We start from the raw sequence: 5,788 nt of genomic DNA on the forward strand, positions 1-5,788 counted from the left end.
AGCCGTCCCACCTGTCCCCCAGCTGCACTGGTAACACTACTTACCCCCGTCCATCCATCCACCCAACAACAACTTAAACCTCCACTGAATCCTGTAAGAGACAATCCAGTGAAGACAAATTATTTTGATTTTTCTTTTCGATGCAGAAATGCACTGTCACAAAAACAGTACGGCTGCTTTTTGTGGTATTATTTTCAACACGTATATACTGTATATATACAGTAAAATCACTGCCTGAGGTTTATCCTTGACTCCCTTTGAAACACACGCCACCACCAGGCTACATGAGCAGTTCTGTACAAACATGGAAAAAAGAGGCTAGATTGTGTTTGTTTTCTGCACTAGTTAGTGATGTTGAAACTACCTGCACATACAACAGGCTGTTAGAGAATAGTGTTTATTACTATTACTATTATTATTATTATTATTAGCCACGGCTGCTTCCGAGTTTTATATCGTTAATATATTGTTTTAAATAACAAGATTTTATGACTCACTGTGCGTTGACATGTTTAGCTAAACTGCCACCCGTTTGCTGTTGCATCTATAGCTTCTTATTTTGTAGCACTCAGACACAAACAGTACAGAGTCTAATAATGAAGGTACACGTCTCTATGGACAGCAGTGTTATTGCTGAATACTATTATCATGGTGGTGTGAAGTTCTTTTGCGGGGATGGAGAGAGGAAGCTGTCGTCAGTATTGCACTACTGAGTTTGATTTTTGTTGCTGCTGAGAAAGTGTGCAGCAGTGTGTTTTAAGGGCAAACTGGATAGCACTTGTAATGATGTAAACAAAACATTTCCTTTCCAAGGCCAAGATGTCCGTCGAGACATCGGTTGAATGTATTTCACTGCAATGTAAACATGTGTGAGAACCTCAAGAATGGAAGGGTACCTTTTTATTATGTTTATTTCTTTTCCTTTTGTTTTTTATTTATTATCGCTCGACAGCTCGAAAAGCTTAGATATTAATATAAATCAGATACCATGAGGGTTTTTTTGTTTGTTTTCTTAAAGAAGTTTAACTTTGCCGACACAGCAGCCTCAAATCAAACTAAAAAGTCTATAATGGAAAAAAAATGAATGGCCACCATTGTTTTGGTCACTAATGGCGTGTTTCCACCAGCTCGAATCGCCTCGGAATGGCATGGTTAAGTTGCATTTCCACTAGTGATTTTTTTACTAGCTGCTCTGGTGAGCTTCCAAGCTAGCTGAGACGATACTGCCGGCCAATCAAGCCGAACAATGCCGAACTGTAGATCGGTTTAAAAGACTTAAAAATCCTGAAAATGTGTGTTAATCTCCAACATTTTGCTAAGGAAATGTCTAAAAATCTCAATATTTAACAGAGGAGTCGGTGTATTTAGCGACAGCGATCGCGTCAGCTTTAGCGACAGCAATCGCGACAGCTTTAGCGACACCGATTGCGGCAGCTTTAGCGATCGCGGCAGCTTTAGCGATCGCGGCAGCTTTAGCGATAGCGGCAGCTGTAGCGACACCGATCGCGGCAGCTTTAGCGATCGCGGCAGCTGTAGCGACACCGATCGCGGCAGCTTTAGCGATCGCGGCAGCTTTAGCGATCGCGGCAGCTTTAGTGATCGCGGCAGCTTTAGCGCCACCCATCGCGGCAGCTTTAGCGACACAGATCACAGCAGCTTTAGCGACAGCGGTCGTGAGCGGCATCACAAACTCTGCTTGAATCATGAATTGATTCTAATGATTCAGTTTCACTGAAAACAACTGCTTTACAAGTCGCTCGTCACGGCAGTTCCATGCAGTTGTGCTGTTATGACTCCGCCCACATCGAGTACGTACTTTTTTTTTTGTAGTGGAAAACCAACCTGAGGCGAGGCGAGCTGGGACCATAGTGGAAACAGGACCAATAGTGGCCATTTTTCACATCATCAGTGTTCAATAACAGACAATTCCTTGGTCACAAGAAGAAGAAGGATTTACATTTTTATGTGAAGGCTGTAGGGTTTTTATTTATTTAATGTTTACTAATTTATTTAAGACATTTTAAGAGAAATTATTGAAGAATCTTTATTGTTGTTTTCAAAAATCAGGATTGGGCTACCATTAGAAGAATGTTCACTGCCATTAATTTAATTTCGTTCCCCCCCTCCTCCCCCGCCCGGACTGACAGGTTCTAGCAACATTAATGTGTAGTTGAATCTGTGATTGTGTAACATATTATTGACATAGGACACTGTTCTTCCTTTGATTTAAATGTGCTCTTTGCTATTAGGTAGCGGGACTCCATCTCTGACCTCTAATCATAGACAAATTGCACTTTTTTTTTACCCATTTAAGTGGAAATGCTTGTTGTGAGGACGTCGCTCTTGTCCTTTTTATTTGTCTGTCTGTGTGTGTCTGTGTGTGTCTTAGATGGACGTCTTCTCATTTTGTTACGGATGCTGACTTTAACATCATGTTTTATCCTCTCTTGTTCCGCTGCTGAAACGTGTTTTAAATGCACTACATATATAATCCTTTCAAGACACAAATTATTGCAGCAATATAATTGATCACTGCCACACACAGCATGTGTGTCAACGACTTTGTATTCTGCTGAAAAAACCCAGAATCCCTGCCTGCTCACTCGTTTTATTTTATTTTGAAATGTAATGTAAATACACAGCGCTTCCATTGTTAAGTTTCCATTAATCTGACTTGTCCAATAATCTGGTTAAGCGACGCTACAGCTATAAATGGCCTTTGTATTATCGGCATTAATGGAACCAGTATTAGTCATAATCTGGATTATCCTGTGTTAAGCGTTTGAGTGAGACTTAAAAAAAAGGGAATCTTGTCGGGGCGGGCGGAGGGAGATCAAAGTAGAATAAACAACGCTAAAAACGAAAAGATGACTCGCATCCATACGAGACACTGAGAGATGACTGATGTGTGTGTGTGTGTGTACATATATATATATATATTTGTTTGTAATTATTGTTTCCACATGTTAACAAACGCTTGGTACGCATCCTAGGTTTTTGAGGGACTTTGAGTACACAGAACACAGGAGGATAGTAGCATTTGTCATATACTACTGTAGTCATGCATGAGGAATAACACACACACACACAAGACGCTGGACTGTTTGCTTTCGTTTTTCTACAAAGGAGATTGTAACACTCGCAAAAAAAACTATATTTTGTAGCCGTTGAAGTCATAATCGAGGCCATACCATAGACTACCTTTGTAACCTTGTACTTAAATTTGTAAAAATAAATGCATTTGGTGCATGACTTCTATTCTTCAGAAGTGTCTTTTTGTGTGTGTGCGTGTCTGCCGTGTGACCCAGGACAAATTAGTGTTTGTTCCACAGTGTGTGTGTGTATCGTGTAACACAGTTTTCTGACAACGCTCGCAGCAGGCGTTACAAACCTCCTTGAGCTTTTGCCAAAAAAGCTGATTCCTTGAGTGCTTGATAAGTATATTTTCTTATTATTTTGTTCCCACAGGTGGAGTTGACAGTCAGTCAGTGAATGAGGCAGGTGAATGTGTTCAAGGCTGCGTTTGGACGCATTGATTGAGTAGTTTTAAGACGACGACGCCACCCCCCCCCCCCCCGTCACGCGTGCATGTATATGTTGGGATGCTGTCAACTTGGCCTGGGGGGTGTCCGGAGACACGAGCCCCCTCCATCAGAACAAGAGGCCTCTCCACAGGGTCAGCTGCTGGCCCTAAAGGGGCCCGCTCACCCGTGACTTAATGCCCCTGGGCTTCTTTTGTCCTCGGGGGCTGTTGGTTTTTACAGGCTCCACTCGCTCAATTGCCCCCACAAATGGAGGGAGGCAAAGATGCCTGGCCCTTCTGCTGAAGGAGCAGCAGCAGTTCTGCACACGCACTCAAAACAATATGCACGTAAACACACACGGGCGTCGCGTTCTGCACCCCGTGTCTTCTACTACTATATCAATCGCCTCCACGTTCTTGTACAAGAGCGTCTTTTGTTCTTGTGTGTGACCCGCGCTGAAGACTTGAAAGACCTTTTTTTTTTGGCCTCTTAATTGGTTATTGACAGCCACCGCCTTTTCCACCTTATGCTTCACGCGTGCGTTTAAGAGAGATTTAACCGTGACTTATTGACGTGCAGTCGAGGGAGGAAACGTAGGATTTATTCCATCCGTGTTTAATTTAATTTAATGCACCAAAGTAGTACTCTTGTTCATTTTCTGTCCGGCCATAAAATAAGATATTTGTGTCCTCCACGAAGACACGAAGCAGTCCCCAAACATCCAAACATCCATCCATCCATGCAGATCTTCTCTGCCCACTTCCTCGAACCGCACACACCCATCGGCAAGCACACACACACTCGGTGTTTGCCTTTGTGTATGCTAGACAGCAGATGGCAGCCCATTATAAGGCTGACAGAACAGTCATCTGGCAGGCACCCTGTTACCCCTCCTCCCCCTCTGCCCTAACCCCCCCCCAATTCCCCCCTGAAGATACTCGGCACGAAACAGCAGGGATAGGGACACTTTTGGGCGGGAGAGTTCACAGCCCTGGGATTGTGCATGTGTGTGTGTTGGTGTGTGTGAGAGTTAAAATTGGACCGTGGCCTTTCCGCCCTCATATATAGGTCACTATTTCCACTTGTGTGTGTGTGTGTGTGCAGTGTGTGAGGTGAGTCTGCCTCCTTGCGATGTTTCGAATCATGTTTTGAATCTGAATATATGGCGATCGCTAATCCCCGGCAGCTGTCAAGAGAAGTGATGTCTCTTTTCTTTCTTTCTTTTTTTTACACGCCTTCAATCTGTACACGTATTATACAGTAGATTATTTTATTTTTTTTATCAAAGAAAACCTTGTAATCCTCTTTTACGCAAAGGTGTTCTCAGTCACTCCCGCCGTCATCCAGACGGCAGTACTGTACACGCACAGTTGCACAGGAGAAACAAGAAATGCCTCTGAAACCCTGGCCCCAGAGCGACTGCCTCCCACAGCCTTTATTACAAAGGGTTATATCAAACAGTGGAGGAGGAGGAGGAGTGTGATTTCCCACAAAGGTCAAGGCCAAGGTGAGGACACGGCTCGGTGTTTGTTGTGTCCTCTTCCACCCTGCGCTGCCTCCTCACACGCTGCGAGGCACCACAGAAGAAGAAGAAGAAGACGTGACTTCTGAGGGCTGCTTTAGTGTTGCTGCGGCAACTGGGCACAAATCCCCCTGTGCTCTTTCGGGGGCCAGGCCTCAATTACACTTCCTTTCGCTTGAGAGAGTTTTCTATATAAAATGAGGGAGCGAGGCCCCAGTGTGTGTGTGGAGGAAAATGGACAAGTGTGTGTATGTGTGAGGTAATATAGTGAGGTATGTGTCCACTGCAATACAGGACATTGTTTGCATACTTTGCAACAAGGAGTTATGAGTTACTGTTACTGGATATTTTCTCTTTTTCAGATTGTTGCGTGTGAAAAATCCCAGTAAAAGGTCAGCAGCCTCTTCTGTAAGTTGCATAAATCACCTTTTTTCTTGTTACGGATTAGATATTTGCATGAACGATTCAGTTAATAGTGTTCCTAATAAAGTGCCTGTTCAAAAGTTTGGGCTCACCTATACAATTTGTGTTGCGTTTTCCATTAAAAGTCAGACTTTTATTCATCAAAATAGTCGCAAAATGAATAGAAAATATAGTCAAGACATTGACAAGATTAGAAATAATGATTTTCTTTCCAAATAAAGAAGCAGCAAAACTGTTTTCAGCTGTGTTTACATCATTGCACAAGGGTTTTCTGATCGTCCAATAGCCTTCTAATGCGATAAGCAAACACAATGTACCA

The sequence above is a fragment of the Microchirus variegatus genome (assembly GCF_963457635.1).
Source record: "Microchirus variegatus genome assembly, chromosome: 15".
Lineage (NCBI taxonomy): Eukaryota > Metazoa > Chordata > Actinopteri > Pleuronectiformes > Soleidae > Microchirus > Microchirus variegatus.